Raw genomic sequence first — 18,339 nt, 5'->3', positions numbered from 1 at the left:
TTGGATTCCTGACTATGCTTTTGGTCCTGTTTTTTAACCCCTTTCTGGCGACCGTCCTGCTCTGGTCTGCTGCTCTTATTCAGACAGCTACCTCCTGGGCTCTGCTGTAAATCCAGATCCCTGAATAGGGGTAAAGGGTAAAGGGTATTGGTGTTGCTCGGGGTGCTGTCTTACTGCAGCCCAGACTCGCAGACTGACATCACATGAGCTCCATAAGTTTATTGTACTGTTATCTTTGCCAAACAGTGATGCAGGGTCACTAAACAATTATGTTTGCTGATATGTTGATTACACATTATACTAGGCCAGGCAGTTTGTTGACTTGCAAACATTGAAGGATAAACTATAAATAATCAATCTATGCAGGCTAACCTCGCTGTACCTTCCCCTTCAACTGTGAATGATGCTTGAGGAATAGTTGTGAGCTATATAAAAAGGATATGCCCTTGTAACAATATATCCAACACACCCAAAGATCCATAGATCCAAAGAACCAGAATCTCTTTACAAAACCACAGCCAGGAACACTCCACAGAATATCTGCCAGATCATACTCCATCACGAGAGACACAGATTTGACACTCTACAGGATGCAGCTTAGGGGACCCCTGCCCCAGCTGAAAGAATACAGATCTGCTCCATTGACCATGACTGACCACATGGATACTTTTGATGAAGCCAGGATATAGACCCACTGATCACCTGAGCCAATTGGATATGTTTGGGAAAGCCAGAATTGGGACCCACCAGTCACCTGGCTCCATGGAGTTGTTCAGAGAAGCCAAGTTGTGACCCTTTGGTCACCTGGCCTTTTATGTCAATGGACTGTCAGCTTTCTAGCTTGTAATTACCTCCTCTCTATGTGTGCCACATGTGGTGGTAGTCAGGCATGGAAGCTCTGAAGTAACAGCTGCTCTTATCCCGGCAAGTCAGTGGAAGAATGAGACTGTAATTTTTCACCATTTTGGGTATTTTGCTGGAACTGTTGTATGTATTATTTACCTGTTTTGTGTTTCAATAAAGTATTGCCACACTGTTTTACCCTTACCCTGTGTTGTCTGAGTAGAATTATGCCCACAGTAAAAGGAGAGCGAGTGTTCGGTGAGATGAGCCCTGGTCCATGCGGTTTCTGCAATTATCCTACCGCTCTTGCTGACACGCGTGTCTCCCCAGTGTGTAACAAGTTTGGAAGTTATTTCGTATTGTCAGGTTAGTGGACAACTTTCCACTTACTGTGGATCCGACCTCTGCAATCCCTATTGATTTTGATATACAGTCATATGTAAAAGTTTGGGCACCCCTATTAATGTTAACCTTTTTTCTTTATAACAATTTTGTTTTTTGCAACAGGTATTTCAGTTTCATATATCTAATAACTGATGGACTCAGTTATATTTCTGGATTCAAATGAGGTTTATTGTACTAACAGAAAATGTGCAATCTGCATTTAAACAAAATTTGACCGGTGCAAAAGTATGGGCACCCTTATCATTTTCTTGATTTGAACACTCCTAACTACTTTTTACTGACTTCCTGAAGCACTAAATTGGTTTTGTAACCTCATTGAGCTTTGAACTTCATAGCCAGGTGTATCAAATCATGAGAAAAGGTATTTAAAGTGGCCACTTGCAAGTAGTTCTCCTATTTGATTCTCCTATGAAGAGTGGCATCATGGGCTCCTCAAAACAACTCTCAAATGATCTGAAAACAAAGATTATTCAACATAGCTTTTCAGGGGAAGGATACAAAAAGTTGTCTCAGAGATTTAACCAGTCAGTTTCCACTGTGAGGAACATAGTAAGGAAATGGAAGAACACAGGTACAGTTCTTGTTAAGCTCAGAAGTGGCAGGCCAAGAAAAATATCAGAAAGGCAGAGAAGAAGAATGGTGAGAACAGTCAAGGACAATCCACAGACCACCTCCAAAGACCTGCAGCATCATCTTGCTGCAGATGGTGTCACTGTGCATCGGTCAACAATACAGCGCACTTTGCACAAGGAGAAGCTGTATGGGAGAGTGATGCAAAATAAGCCGTTTCTGCAAGCACGCCACAAACAGAGTCGCCTGAGGTATGCAAAAGCACATTTGGACAAGCCAGTTACATTTTGGAAGAAGGTCCTGTGAACTGATGAAACAAAGATTGAGTTGTTTGGTCATACAAAAAGGCGTTATGCATGCGCTGTATTGTTGACCGATGCACAGTGACACCATCTGCAGCAAGATGATGCTGCAGGTCTTTGGAGGTGGTCTGTGGATTGTCCTTGACTGTTCTCACCATTCTTCTTCTCTGCCTTTCTGATATTTTTCTTGGCCTGCCACTTCTGGGCTTAACAAGAACTGTACCTGTGATCTTCCATTTCCTTACTATGTTCCTCACAGTGGAAACTGACAGGTTAAATCTCTGAGACAACTTTTTGTATCCTTCCCCTGAAAAGCTATGTTGAATAATCTTTGTTTTCAGATAATTTGAGAGTTGTTTTGAGGAGCCCATGATGCCACTCTTCATAGGAGAATCAAATAGGAGAACTACTTGCAAGTGGCCACCTTAAATACCTTTTCTCATGTTTGATACACCTGGCTATGAAGTTCAAAGCTCAATGAGGTTACAAAACCAATTTAGTGCTTCAGGAAGTCAGTAAAAAGTAGTTAGGAGTGTTCAAATCAAGAAAATGATAAGGGTGCCCATACTTTTGCACCGGTCAAATTTTGTTTAAATGCAGATTGCACATTTTCTGTTAGTACAATAAACCTCATTTGAATCCAGAAATATAACTGAGTCCATCAGTTATTAGATATATGAAACTGAAATAGCTGTTGCAAAAAACAAAATTGTTATAAAGAAAAAAGGTTAACATTAATAGGGGTGCCCAAACTTTTACATATGACTGTAGCTATATACAAGGTACAGTATTGTATGAAAGTCCACAAAGGACATTATTACATTGCATTTTTAATCAGATTTAGTACGTTTGCTGGAAAATTTCCTGATTCATGTGCCAAATGTACTATTTCTCAAATGGAAGAAAAAAGAGCCCTTTTTACTGTCACCTTACCAATATGTCTCTGTAGGTTATACAAAAAGTATGAAATAATTCAGTCAGTTACACTATTCTATTGCACAGAATCCAGTGAAAAATTTACACAGTATGCAACCTATGAGTGACAGATGCCTGTATGGCATCCTTAACAGGCAACTGCTGAAAAGCTCATGACATAAAACCTATACTACAGGGATTCTTCTGTTATGTAAATGTCTAAACCTATGTTTATCAAACACATTGTGAGCTTTCACCATGAAAAGGGCCTATTAGTACATGGATATAGCTGAAAGTGGCAAAGCTCCAAAGAAAAGTGACAGGGCATTGCTATGTTACAATGACACACCTGATCTGATTCCTACCTGCAGCACCACAGGGCTTCAAAAAGTCTTTGTAAAGTAATTCACCAAAGCAGAATCACACCCCCTCCACCCTCACAGTATAGCATTTTAGCCTGTGCAGAGACACAACCTCATTGTAACCGTAAACTCCTATAGATACCAACTCTTCACCATTACAATGGCCTGGCCACCTGCACTATCTAACTCCCACATTAGGACAGAATGTGCTCACAAGTTAGGGGCTGGGGACATCAGTACAAATGTACCAATATCCCCAATGCTTACGTCACTTACAAGCCTCTCCCTTCTTACCTACTTTTAAAGATTATGGATTCACCATCTGTGGATTTCAGGAAATTCAACTCGAATTAGATTTGCATCAAAGAAATTTGATAAACAATATACAATATGCATATTAAACACATACATTATGAATGCACCTTCTGAAGAAACCTGTGGAGTAAATCCATGTGGAGAGCATAAGATCCTTACAGGGGCACAGGACACTATGTGCACAGCAAACTACTTTCCCTACTACTCTGCCTTTAAAGGCAGGAGAGGGAGTTGAAGCAAAGTTTATGGCAAGGTTTGATTTGCAGTCCTTAAGTACCCTGTTGTGATACCCCTCAGTGTGTATGTGATTTGGGGGTTGCTGCTTACCTGCTTGTGATTTTTGGCAAGCTTTTCACTTAGTGCATAACCTTTATGAGTCTCAGAGTACTACTACATGTAATTTGAACAGTATATATATGAAGCCCTCCTTTATGTCTAATACAGGGTATATCTGAGTCCCTCTTCTATCCAAATTTTGGCAGTTCTTGCTTCCTTCATAAATGAATAATTTCCAATATTTTAATAACAATTGTAATTTTGGTTTACATATATCATTATTTTTTAAAATTCTTTTTTAAATTTTGCCTTATATACTAGTCATTATACAGGAAATAAGGTTTCATATCATTTTCCTGTTCCTGTAACGGTCAACTTCTTGTCGGATTTGAATGTTTTATTGTCAGTCCGTAACCCCCTTAAGACCCAAGGGTGGTTTGCACGTTCATGACTGGGCCAATTTTTAAAAATTCTGACCACTGTCCCTTTATGAGGTAATAACTCTGAAATGCTTCTATGGATCCTGGTGATTCTGACACTGTTTTCTCGTGACATATTGTACTTCATGTTAGTGGTAAAATTTCATTCAAATAACTTGCGATTATTTGTGAAAAAAATGGAAATTTGGCGAAAATTTTGATAATTTTGCCATTTTCCAAATTTGAATTTTTATGCCCTTAAATTACAGAGATACAGCACACAAAAAACTTGATAAGTAACAATTCCCACATGTTTACTTTACATCAGCACAATTTTGTAACCAAAATTTTTTTTTTAGGAAGTTATAAGGGTTAAAAATTGACCAGCGATTTCTCATTTTTGCAACACCATTTTATTTTTACGGACCACATCACATTTGAAGCCACTTTGCGGGGTCTATATGATAGAAAATACCCAAAAGTGACGCCATTCTAAAAACTGCACCCCTCAAGGTGCTCAAAACCATGTTTAAGAAGTTTATTAACCCTTTAGGTGCGTCACAGGAATTTTTTGAATTTTTTAAAAAAATGAACATTTAACTTTTTTTCACAAAAAAAATAATTCAGGTTCAAATTTTTTTATTTTACCAAGGGTAACAGGAGAAATTGGACTGCAAAAGTTATTGTGCAATTTGTCCTGAGTACCCTGATACCTGATATGTGGGGGGGAAACACTGTTTCGGTGCATGGCAGAGCTCAGAAGGGAAGGAGCGCTGTTTGACTTTTTCAATGCAAAAATGGCTGGAATTCAGATCAGACGCCATGTCGCATTTGGAGAGCCCCTGATGTACCTAAACAGTGGAAACCCCCCACAAGTGAACGCATTTTGGAAACTAGACCCCCCAAGGAACTTATCTAGATATGTGGTGAGAACTTTGAACCCACAAGGGCTTCACAGAAGTTTATAACGTACAGTGGTACAATTAAAAAATCTTATTTTTTCCACAAAAATGATCTTTTCACCCCCAATTTTTATTTTCCCGAGGGTAACAGGACCATAAAAGTTATTGTGCAATTTGTCCTGAGTATGCTGATACCCCACATGTGGGGGTAAACCACTATTTGGGCACATGGCAGAGCTTGGAAGGGAAGCAGCGTCATTTGACGTTTTTGGGTGGAATTGAGATCGGACACCATGTCCCGATTGGAAAACCCCTGATGTACCAAAACAGTGGAAATCCCCCACAAATGACACTAATTTGGAAACTAGACCCCCCAAGGAACTTAGCTAGATGTGTGGTGAGAACTTTGAACCCCCAAGGGCTTCACAGAAGTTTATAACATACAGCCGTACAATTAAAAAATCATGTTTTCTCCACAAAAATTATCTTTTCACCCTCAATTCTTATTTTTCCAAGGGTAACAGGACCCTAAAAGTTATTGTGCAATTTGTCCTGAGTATGCTGATACCCCACATGTGGGGGTAAACCACTATTTGGGCACATGGCAGAGCTCGGAAGGGAAGCAGCGCCATTTGACGTTTTTGGCTGGAATTGAGATCGGACACCATGTTGCGATTGGAAAACTCCTGATGTTCCAAAACAGTGGAAACCCCCACAAATGACAACATTTTGGAAACTAGACCCCCTAAGGAACTTATCTAGATGTGTGGTGAGCACTTTGAACTCCCAAGGGCTTCACAGAAGATTATAATGCCCGGGCATGAAAATAAAAAAAATGTATTTTTTCCACAAACATGATCAATTAGTCCCCAATTTTTTTATTTTCCCAAGGGTAACAGGAGAAATTGGACCACAAAAGTTGTTGTCCAATTTGTCCTGAGTACGCTGATACCTCATATGTGGGAGAAAACTACTGTATGGGCACACGTCGGGGCTCGGAAGGGAAGTAGTGACGTTTTGGAATGCAGACTTTGATGGAATGGTCTGCGGGTGTCATGTTGCTTTTGGAGAGCCCCTGATGTACCTAAACAGTGGAAACCCCCCACAAGTGACCCCATTTAGGAAAATAGACCCCCTAAGGAACTTATCTAGATATGTGGTGAGCACTTTGAACCCCCAAGGGCTTCTCAGAAGTTTATAATGCCCGGGCATGAAAATAAAAAAATCATATTTTTTCCACAAACATGATCAATTAGTCCCCATTTTTTTATTTTTCCAAGGGTAACAGGAGAAATTGGACCCCAAACGTTGTTGTCCAATTTGTCCTGAGTACGCTGATACCTCATATGTGGGAGAAAACTACTGTATGGGCACACGTCGGGGCTCGGAAGGGAAGTAGTGACGTTTTGGAATGCAGACTTTGATGGAATGGTCTGCGGGTGTCATGTTGCTTTTGGAGAGCCCCTGATGTACCTAAACAGTGGAAACCCCCCACAAGTGACCCCATTTAGGAAAATAGACCCCCTAAGGAACTTATCTAGATGTGTGGTGAGCACTTTGAACCCCCAAGGGCTTCTCAGAAGTTTATAATGCCCGGGCATGAAAATAAAAAAATCATATTTTTTCCACAAACATGATCAATTAGTCCCCATTTTTTTATTTTTCCAAGGGTAACAGGAGAAATTGGACCCCAAACGTTGTTGTCCAATTTGTCCTGAGTACGCTGATACCTCATATGTGGGAGAAAACTACTGTATGGGCACACGTCGGGGCTCGGAAGGGAAGTAGTGACGTTTTGGAATGCAGACTTTGATGGAATGGTCTGCGGGTGTCATGTTGCTTTTGGAGAGCCCCTGATGTACCTAAACAGTGGAAACCCCCCACAAGTGACCCCATTTAGGAAAATAGACCCCCTAAGGAACTTATCTAGATGTGTGGTGAGCACTTTGAACCCCCAAGGGCTTCTCAGAAGTTTATAATGCCCGGGCATGAAAATAAAAAAATCATATTTTTTCCACAAACATGATCAATTAGTCCCCATTTTTTTATTTTTCCAAGGGTAACAGGAGAAATTGGACCCCAAACGTTGTTGTCCAATTTGTCCTGAGTAGGCTGATACATCATATGTGGGAGAAAACTACTGTATGGGCACACGTCGGGGCACGGAAGGGAAGTAGTGACATTTTGGAATGCAGACTTTGATGGAATGGTCTGCGGGTGTCATGTGCGTTTGGAGAGCTCCTGATGTACCTAAACTATTGAAACTCCCCACAAGTGACCGCATTTTGTAAACTAAACCCCCCCATGGAATTTATCTAGATATGTGGTGAGCACTTTGAACCCCCAAGTGATTCACAGAAGTTTATAACGCCCGGGCGTGAAAATAAAAAAATCATTTTTTTTCGCAAAAATGATATTTTTGCCCCCAATTTTTTATTTTTCGAAGGGTAACAGGAGAAATTGGACCCCAAAAGTTGTTTTGCAATTTGTCCTGAGTAGGCTGATACCCTATATGTGGGGGTAAAACACTGTTTGGGCGCATGGCAGAGCTTGGAAGGGAAGGAGCACCATTTGACTTTTTCAACTCAGAATAGGCTGGAATTGAGATCCGATGCCATGTTGCAATTGGAGAGCCCCTGATGTGCCCAAACAGTGGAAACCTCCAATTCTAACTCCAACCCTAACCGCATCACACCCCTAACTCTAATCTCAGCCCTAACCCTAGCCCTAGCCATAACTCTAGCCCTAGCCCTAACCCTAACCCTAATTGGAAAATGGAAATAAATACATTTTCTTTTAATTTTAATATTTTTCCCTAACTAATGGGGTGATAAAAAGGGGTTTGATTAACTATTTATAGCGGTTTTTATGCTTGGCACCTGTCACATGCTAAAAGACGCTTTTTATTGTAAAAATAGTTTTTGCATCACCACATATTGAGAGCTATAATTTTTCCATATTTTGACCCACCGAGTCATGTGAGGTCTTATTTTTGCGGGACGAGTTGACATTTTTATTGGTACCATTTTCGGGCACGTGACATTTTTGATCACTTTTTATTCTGATTTTTGGGACGCAGAATGAGCAAAAACCAGCGTTTCATGAATTTCTTTTGGGGGTGCGTTTACACCGTTCCGTGTACGGTAAAATTGATAAAGTGGTTTTATTCTTCGGGTCAGTACGGTTACAGCGATACCTCATTTATGTCTTTTTTTATGTTTTGTCGGTTTTATGCAATGAAAACTACTTTATATAAAAAATAATTATTTTTGCATCGCTTTATTCTGTGAGCTATAACTTTTTTATTTTTTTGCTGATGATGGTGTATGGCAGCTCATTTTTTGCAGGACAAGATGACGTTTTCAGCGGTACCATGGATATTTATATGTGTCTTTTTCATTGCGTGTTATTGCACTTTTTGTTTGGCGGTATGATAATAAATCATTATTTTTTGCTTTGTTTCTTATTTTTATTTTTTAAGCGGTTCACTAAAGGGGTTAACTAATGAAACAGTTTCATAGGGTGGTTCATTACGGATGCGGTGATAACAAATATGTGTACTTCTATTGTTATTTTCTTTTTTTAATTCCAAAAAATGAATTTATTGGGGAATATTTTTTTTTTCTAATTTATTTAGCGATTTTTTTAAAATTATTTTTACACTTTTTTTTAAACTTTATTAGGTTGTCCCAGGGGGGACATCACTGTCCTGTGACAGATCGCTGATCTGTCACATCACAGATCACTGTGACAGAGCAGCGATCTGTCACAGGCATAGATGCAGACTTCCTCATGCCTGCGCTTTGCAGGCACTGAGGAAGTCAGCTCCCTACAGGCCCCCGAAGGTCCCTGTCGCCATCTTGGATCCGGGGACCTGTAGGGAAAGAGACCCCAGCAGCAGCTGTTCACTAATGTGAACAGACTGTTTAAAAGTCTGTTCACATTAGTGAACCATCGGGCGTTTCCCACTGCACTCCTATTCAGAGTTTGATCCATCAATACTCAGTACCCTCTAACATCTAACGCTTATGAGTTTATTGCCTTGATCCTACAGGTAACTATATATATATTATATATATATATTTTTATTCTCCATTGATTCATAGCGCGAGTATCATTTTGTTTAAATTGTTTATTTTCACCCCTGGTGGTGTGGGGGTTCCTTACTCGTTGCTGAATCAACCCTGCACACTAGCGCCGTTGGTATATTGTATATATATCAAATTAATATTATTTTGCCCTCTTAAGCCCATTTTCATGCTTATACAACCTTTTTATTTGTAGGCTCATTTTCTAAGAGTTTTGTAAAGCATGACCTCCCCATAATTTAACAACTGTCAACAAGTTCATACACTTTTCGTATATTGATTGTCTTTTGTTCTCAACTACTCTTCTACTCAATGCACACCACTGTTTCCTGAGTGTAATTTGTTTACTTTGCTTTTGATGTTTTAGCTTCCTTTCTTTCATATGGCAGAATGTTTTTTTTCTAGAGGAAATTATTCTTCTAACAGCTGCTGTGTAAATGAAAGAACACTTCTCCAAGGACCATCACTTCTTCCAGGACAATGACCTACACTCACTCAGCATCTGCTGTATTCATCAAAGCCTAAAAATCGGACTTACTCCTGTGTCCAAACATGAAAAATAAATATGCTGCTAAATACAAAATGACACGTCAGGATGTTTTAAAAAAGTAACCTACGGGCAGATACCGCATTTGAAATATAAAAAACACTTATATTTACATGCTTTTCATTTTTTATTTAAATAGCAAATTATAGTTGTAAAAAAGTTTCTTAGTCTATTACCCTGTAACTGGATGTAACTGATAGCGTGATACATCACTGCTCTATGGAAAAAATATTAAAATGATTAGCCTATGTGATGTCTAGTAAACCTTTTGGAGACATTTTTAAACTGGTGGAGATAGATGGACAGTTTTGTTCAATAGCACCTTCATCAGCTGACATTTCAGGAACAAAAGAGTTGTGCAGTCTGTGATGAAATCTGCACTGATATTAGTAGGAGAATCTATAATGGCTATATATTAGTAACTTACATAAAATCATGTCATGTCTTATCTATTAAAATAGTGATAAAATTGCCAAAACTTTCAAGAGTAATTGCACACTGTGTTTTTTGTTAAGTTTTTGGAGGAGAAACTGAGTGGAAAACTCTCCAAATCTTTTTAAAAATGCAAAACTGCTCAAAAAGGTTTCCTTTTTTGTTTAAGCTTGAAAAACTCAGGTAAAGACATAATAGTGTAAAAGCTCAAAAATAGATCAAAAACATTTGCGCAATGGGGAGTTGTACCAAATTTTTGCAACTTTTAGAACTTTCATGTCAGCTTGAATCAGACTCTCCAAAAATGGCCAGAGCAGAGGTGAAGTTGGAGCAGGTCAGGGTGTTTCCACATCTGTTTGTTAAATGTATAAATGTGCCAGAGTTTTGCATGCCAGAAATGCTATCGAGTTGCTAGCATAGCTCTTGTAGCATTTAAGGCGTAGTGGACATAGGGCGTAGGAGGCATTAAGGGTGTTACCAGTCTTCTACAATTTAGAAAAATGATGACCACAGCCCATTTTGCTGACTTTGCGTAATGGGAAATAAAAAAATCTTTATTATGGACAAAACAGAGTTTTAGACAATATGAGTAGAATTTAGTTCCATTTAAATATATTCGCCCATCTCTGATTAATCGCAATATGTCTGTAGGATTGCACAATATATTTCTATAGGCATGTACATTAAGGTAATTAGAAGTAAAGTTTTATGATAAATTTATTCTTAATATTATAAATTAATATCAATTGTTTAAGAAAATGCTGCAACAATATTTCCTAGAGTATTCTCATATGTCATGATTAAATTAAGTCACAAATGCTTGTATAGCCATTTTAGTGTGAAAAATGGAATATTCACAATATAATTTCTTTAAAACAGATTTCAAGAAATGCGTTATAAGACTTTAAGATTGATCACAAATCCTGGCATTTATTCACATTAAACTCTCACTATATTAAAGTTAAACATTTCTGAATATCATTTAGATAATATTGCTGCAGATACAAAATCGTTTATTACCCGAGGTATAGTTGAAAAAAGTTACAGTATATATTATTGATGTTTAACGATGTATTATTCTAAGAACAACTTGTAGGCTTGAGAAACGATTAACTAGCATAGAGAGAGATAAATCATGAAAATCATTGTTATCATCAAAGGCAGTTCAGTAGTACTATGACAATAGTCACAATGAAGGAAACAGCTGTGTTATGACTATTTTTCTCAAATTTCCACACTCAAAAGGAGAATACAGTGGGTACAGAAAGTATTCAGACCCCTTTAAATTTGTCATTCTTTGTTTCATTGCAGCTATTTGGTAAATTCAAAAAAGTTAATTTTTTTCTCATTAATGTACAGTCTGCACCCCATCTTGACTGAAAAAAAACAGAAATGTAGAAATTTTTGCAAATTTATTAAAAAAGAAAAACTGAAATATCAAATGGTCATACGTATTCAGACCCTTTGCTCAGACACTCATACTTAAGTCACATGCTGTCCATTTTCTTGTGATCCTCCTTGAGATGGTTCTACTCCTTCATTGGAGTCCAGCTGTGTTTAATTAAACTGACAGGACTTGATTTGTAAATTAACACACCTGTCTATTAAAGACTTCACAGCTCACGGTGCATGTTAGACCAAATGAGAATCATGAGGTCAAAGGAACTGGCCAAGAAGCTCAGAGACAGAATTTTGGCAAGGTACAGATTTGGCCAAGGTTACTAAAGAATTTCTGCTGTACTCAAGATTCGTAAAAGCATAGTGACCTCCATAATCCTTAAATGGAAGAAGTATGGGACCACCAGAAGTCTTTCTAGACCTGGGCATCAATCCAAACTGAGCAATTGTGGGAGACGAGCCTTGGTGAGAGATGTAAAGAAGAACCCCAAGATCACTGGGGCTGAGCTCGACAGATGCAGTAGGGAGATGGGAGAAATTTCCTGTAACAATTATGTGGGTACTATGGAATCTGATTGCATGGGATAAAATGAATCTGAGATAAAAGCTGAGGCAAACAAGTGTATTTAACAAAGAAGTGAAACCAAAACTAACAGATATTTCCCTGCAATTGTAACGAAGTGCACAGCACAATATAGAAATGTTCAGCAAACTGAATAGTGGAGCACAACCGCTAATACGAACCAGTCCAGCAGTCATATGACGCAGGAGTGCACACAGCACTTAAACATGGATGTCCAGCAGTAATATGAGTGAGAATACACATAGAACTTAAATGTGGAAGTCCAGCAATAATATATTCCCAAGTGCGCACGGCACTTATATCTGTAAGTCAAGAAATACGCAGGTGGAACGTTAACAGGAGGTCTCTAAATGTACGTTTTGAGCTGAAAAGTCCCACTCAAGTCGAACACTGCAGCCCAACAGATATAGTCCAAGAAGAGATAATGGAGTAAGCAACCCCCGTCTGGATCAAGGAGCCGCACAGAGGACTGAAGACAGCTGTAAGTGGAGAGGCAGAGCACTGAGTAATGAGCCGCAGCAGCAGCTGTGAGTCCAGAAGCAAACAGGCAGAAGCTCAGGAGCCAACAGCAACAAAATACTCCGGCAAGGAGCCAGACTAAAATAGCAGGACAGACGGGAAGTTCAAGGGCAGGGCGAAGTACCATACTCCAACTTGGACAAGGGCAAAACAGGCTCCAAGGAACATCCGGAAACCTTACATTACTCCCACCTTAGAAGTGGCCTCAAGACGATTCAGGACCAGGTTTCCCAGGATATTTCTGATGGAACAAAGCAATTTTTTGAGGAGCACAGATATTACTTACAGGCTCCCAAGAGTTCTCCTCAGACAAATATCCCTGCCAATTAATAAGGTACTGCAGCTGATTCCTATGGATCTTAGAGTTCAGAATCTTTTCCATAATTGTTCTTGTCCATCCACCAACACAGGCTGAGTTGGAGGCGCAATATGACCCTGAAAGTTATACCTATGTTTGGGTGTGAAGAGGTGCATGGGAATATACCACCCAAAAAAAGACACTGGATTTGAGGTTGTTTCACTGTTATCATGCAGTGGTGTACATAAGTCTTGCCCAATCCAGCCCTTGTTCATTTTTATGAGTCAGCCTGTCAGCATTTTCAGTTGACAGGCAGATGCGCTTATCAATTATAATTCCACCAGCGGCACTAAAGACGCGCTCCGACAAAATGCTAGCGGCAGGACAGGTCAGGACCTTGAAGGCGTAGAGAGCAAGTTCATGCTACGTATCCAGCTTTGAGACCCAATAATGAAGAGGCACAGAGGAATTTTGGAGGATGTTGGTATGGTCAGCAAGGTACTCCTTCACCATCTTCCAAAACTTTGCACTCCTTGTGAGAGTACCCCATGCCTCAGGGCCACTGCAATGGGAGGGTCTGAGAAAAGTCTCCCAGAACTCTTCCAGTGTTACCCTGTCTCTGCTGGATTGGAGTTGTGTCTCTTTTACCTGTACTCCTTGGTTGTTCAATGAACTGTGTCCTCTGCCGCCAGCGTTTTCAGATGGGAATTTTCTTAATTATTCTGCAACAAGAGCCATATGGTACTGCAACATTTTAGTATATCTGTCTGCCTCTGGAAGAAGAGATTGAAAGCTCTCCTTGAAGAGTGGGTCTAGACGTGTCACAAACCAGTAATGACTGTCAACCAAAATTATGACAATGCGAGGGTCACGGGAAAGGCAGCGCAACATAAAGTCAGCCATTCATGTCAGACTGCTAACAGGCAAGACTTCTGTGTCCTCACTAAGAGGATGACTGACCATGCTCTCCTCCTCCTCCCCCTCCTCCTCTCTATCCTCAGACCATCCATGCTGAACAGACAGTATGACAATTGTGCTTGCAGTACCGTCTATAGCGCATGAAAGTAGTTCCTGCTCTTCCTCCTCTTCCTCACTGTCAACCAATCCACATTGGAATGACATGAGGCTGGGCTGTGTGTAATCACCCTGTATGCTTCCTTGCTCCATCTCATCATGCTTAGCCTGCAATGCCACCTTTTTGATTGTGAGCAGAGAGCGTTTCAGAAGACAGAGAATCGGGATGGTGATGCTAGTGATGGTGTCATCGCCGCTCACCATCTTGGTGGACCCCTCAAAGTTTTGTAGGATGGTACATACTGTATGTCTGACATTCATGCCCACTCCCGAGGTCTTGTGTGTGGAATCTGAACTGAATAACGACGGCCTTGTTGATGCTGGTAGTCAATAACTGCCCTCTTCTGCTCACAAATCCTTTACAACATGTGCAGTGTTGAGTTCCAATGGGGACATCACACACCAGTCGGTGAGTCATAATCTGCAAACATTGCTGAGGCATGCCAAGGATGGTAGAAGCTGGAGCTGACTTTCTAAAATGGGCACACAGGCAGCGTACTTTGACAAGCACTTCTGGCAGCTCCGGGTAGTTTTGAGAAAACGTTGAGCAACGTGGTTAAGGATGTGGGCCAGGCATGGTACGTGTGTGAGCTTTCCTTGCCTCAGGGCCGCCTCCAGGTTCTGGCCATTATCACACATGACCATGCCTGGCTGTAGGTTCAGCGGTGTCAGCCACAAATCTCCTTGCTCTTTCAGAGCTGTCCACAACTCTTTAGCATTGTGCGGTTTGTCATCAAAGCATATTAGCTTCAGTACAGCCTGTTGATGCTTGGCTGAGGCAGTACTGCAGTGCTTCCAGCTTATGACTGATGTGGTAATTTCAGAGATGGAGGCTGAAGAGTAGAAGGAAGAGGAGGAGGATGAGGTGCAGGAGCAGTACATTGTGGGGGCAACACTGATTGACGTAGGGCCCGCAATCCTCAGCGTCGGGAAGACATGTTCCATCCCAAAATCCCTCTGGGTCCCGGCTTCCACTATGTTAACCCAGTGTGCCATCAGGGAGATGTAGCATCCCTGCCCACAAGCACTTGTCCTTGTGTCTGTGGTTAGGTGGACTTTCCCATTAACAGGATTGTTCAGGGCACAGGTAATGTGGGACACGTACTTGTGTAATGCCATAACAGGACAGCGAGAGAAATAGTGGAGGCTAGGGACCGAGTACCTTGGGACAGCCGTTGCCATCATGTTGCGGAAAGCTTGCGTATCCACGAGCCTAAAAGGCAGCATTTTGAGCCAAGCAGATGAGAAATGTGTGAATTTAGTACTGTGGCCTGTCGGGCGTTGGCTGTGTATTTATGCTTGTGTTCCAATGACTCAGGTATGGACAACTGAAGGCTGTGCTGGGACAAGGATGTGAACGTGCTTGATGATCATGGTAGCTGAATGTGGGCAGTGACAGGTGCAGGGTAGGAGGCATCTTCTCATGCAATGTGGACAGAGGATTGGCTTGCACGCACCACAGTGGAAGAAGCAGTGTCTTCACCAACAGACACTGTTCCTGGAGCCTGGTGTTCAGCCCACAAAGTCTGGTGCTTTGCTGCCATGTGCTTGATCATGCTGGTGGTGGTCAGGCTGGTAGTTTTACTACCCCTGCTGATGCGGGCATGGCAGGTGGTGCAAATGACCTGCTTGGGGTTATCGGCAGAGTCTTTAAAAAACAACCAGATTGGGGAAGTCCTAACAGTTGCACTGCCAACTTCTGTCGTGTTGGTGTTATGAGGAATGGTTGCACGCCATCTGTCTGCGGACACCACAATGCTTTTTCCTACCTTATGGGGCGCTACACCTCCCTCCCCCTGTGTGCTGTTTTACTGGCTCTGCATGTCCTCCTGCCAGGTTGGGTAAGTTACTATATCATCCACCACCTCGGCTTCCACTTCTGCACCCTGGTCCTCCTCATGACTTTCTGGTAATTGTGTCTCATCATCGTGCACCTGTTTTGACACTTTCCCACTGTCGCCTTCATGTGAATGTGGCTGCTCAAAAATTTGGGCATCGCAACATTCAATCTCATCTTGCCCCGCTTCAAGTGGACCGGGCAAGAGGCCCGAATCTATTAATGGAAAAGTGAACAGCTCTTCAGAGTGTCCAAGTGTAGGATCAGTTGTCTCCGGGCACTCGGCATGGCGGGAGGAAGGAGGATCAGGGTGAGGAATATGTGGCCCAGACTCACGGCTACTCAGACTTGACCGTGTAGAAGAAGGTGCTGGTGGTGGTGGAAAAGTGAGTGGAAACATTATCCGCTCTCCAACCAACAAACTTTTGACGTTGCTCTGGTTTCCATAGGGCTGTTCTGTGGTCCCCTATGAATTCGGACAGGATGGTCATGCTTGAACATGTGGGTGTTTGTGGTGGCACAATTTCACCTTGCCCACGGCCTCAGCCTCGACCTCTGAATGCTCCATCACCATCACGTCCACTTCCCCGTCCCTTGCCACACCCCTTGCCCATTTTAAATAGACTACAATATTTTCCACGTTCACTGCAAATGGCTGAATTGGGAGCAAACTTGTATGTGATCCGTGTGCCGGAAAACCACACTTTAAAATATCTGTAATGCAGGTAAAAAAAATTTTTTTTTCATCAAACTGGTGTAAATAATCAGGGTAAGACATAGCAAATACCGTGGAATGGAGGCCTGAAATGCAACAATTTGTAGCCCACAGATAGATCATGCATCTGAAGGAGATACCACACTGCTCAATATGTGGCATGTATGTTTGTTTTTTTTACAGAAAAATGCTGTATAGAATTATGGTAAGACACAGCAAAAACAGTTGAATGAAGCCCTCAAATGCCATCATTTTTAGCCCACAGATAGGAGAGGCGTTTGACAGATATATCACACTGTTCAATATGTGGCCAGTATTTCTGATTTTTTTTTATAGAAAAATACTGTATAGAATTAGGCTGGGATCACACTACCATGAGCGATGCGAGAAACTCACACGAGTTTCTCGCATCAACACCCGGCGCTGCTGCCAGCACTCAGGACCGGAGCTGCGGCTGCATAGTAATACATGCAGCCGCAGCTCCAGTCCTGATTGCTGGCGGTAGCGCCAGATGTTGATGAGAGAGACTCGTGCAAATTTCTCACATCACACACGGTAATGTGATCCCAGCCTTAGGGTAAGATACAGCAAAAACAGTTGAATGGAGCCCTCAAATGCCACAATTTTTAACCCACAGATAGAAGAGGTGTATGAAGGAGAAACCACACTGTTCAATATATGGCCTGTATTTTTTTAATTTTTACCCCAAAATAGTCTATAAGATTAGGGTAAGACACAGTAACAAAGGTGAATGTAGGCCTACAGATAGATCAGTCATCTGATGGAAATACCACACTGTTTTATATGTGGCCTATATTTTTTTATTTTTTACATTCTGGCCCTCCTCTACAAGGCATACCCCTGTGCGGCTGCCAAAGAAAAGGAGTTGAGTAGCCCGTCCAGTAAAAAAAGTTAGTAAAATGCTGCTCAACAACTCATTGCATCAAAACAAACATACTTCTTATCTTTCATATCATCCCTGTCTCACAACACTAAACAGCTATTCAGTACTTTCAATTCTCTCCTCGTCCCCAGCTCCTCCTCCCTATCAACTTATCTCAGCTGAAGACTTTGCCTCATTCTTTAACCAGAAGATTGACAATATAAGGCAAAGCATTTGCCTAAAGTCCCCAGAGCCCCTCCTCGTAAATAACCAACTCTCCCCCTCCAAAACCGACTTCTTCACCATCATGGAACATCAACTTTCCTCTTTACTCTCCAAATTACATTTCACGACCTGTGAACTTGACCCAATCCCGTCCCACCTCATACCAAACTTTTCAACAGTCTTCATCCCAAAACTATCCTACCACTTCAACCTGTCACTAACAACTGTTGTCTTCCCCTTATGCTTCACACATATCTTGATTACATCCACTCTCAAAAAGCCCTCCGTTGACCTATCCTTTGTGTATATTTATCACCCCATATAAGTTCTCAGCTATGCCTCAAAACTAGTGGAACAACATGTCAATTTTGAACTGTCCTCAAGCCTTTCCCTTTCTTTGGCAGCTGTGGCCACTGCCTTTCGGGGCTTAT

The sequence above is a fragment of the Dendrobates tinctorius genome, unplaced genomic scaffold (assembly GCF_039654945.1).
Source record: "Dendrobates tinctorius isolate UK_male_01 unplaced genomic scaffold, ASM3965494v1 ptg000060l, whole genome shotgun sequence".
Classification (NCBI taxonomy): domain Eukaryota; kingdom Metazoa; phylum Chordata; class Amphibia; order Anura; family Dendrobatidae; genus Dendrobates; species Dendrobates tinctorius.
The sequence above is the reverse complement of the archived record's forward strand: the minus strand, read 5'-3'. Positions refer to the sequence as shown.